Genomic DNA, 464 nt, shown 5'->3' with positions numbered 1-464 from the left:
CTAGCTAGCTACATATTTAGCTAGCTAGCTGCATAGTTACTTAGTTAGCTCGCTAGCTAGCCAGCTAACTTTCTTCTTAGCTAGCTAGCTCTCCAGCTAGCTAGCTAGCTAGCCAGCCAGCCAGCTAGCTCTCCAGCTAGCTAGCTAGCTAGCCAGCCAGCCAGCCAGCTAGCTAGCTAGCTAGCTAGCTACCTCACGGCGCAGCGCCCCACATACTCCCAGCCACAAACTTCGGTGTCGTGTTCACTACTCACACAGCAAATCCCTGCTCTAGCTAGCTAGCTAGATAGCTAGCTAGCTAGCTAGCCAGCTAGCTAGCTAGCTAGGCTGGTGTCGAGCTAGCTAGGTGGCCGGCTAGCTAGCTAGCCATCTATTTTCCGCTTTAGCTACCTAGATAGCTAGCTAGCTAGCTGCAACGCTATCTAGCTAGTAGCTGCCTTCATCTATCTATCTGTCTACCTATC

This window comes from Eimeria mitis, genomic scaffold (assembly GCF_000499745.2).
Source record: "Eimeria mitis Houghton genomic scaffold, Emh_scaff1495, whole genome shotgun sequence".
Classification (NCBI taxonomy): domain Eukaryota; phylum Apicomplexa; class Conoidasida; order Eucoccidiorida; family Eimeriidae; genus Eimeria; species Eimeria mitis.
This window is presented reverse-complemented; position numbering follows the sequence as displayed.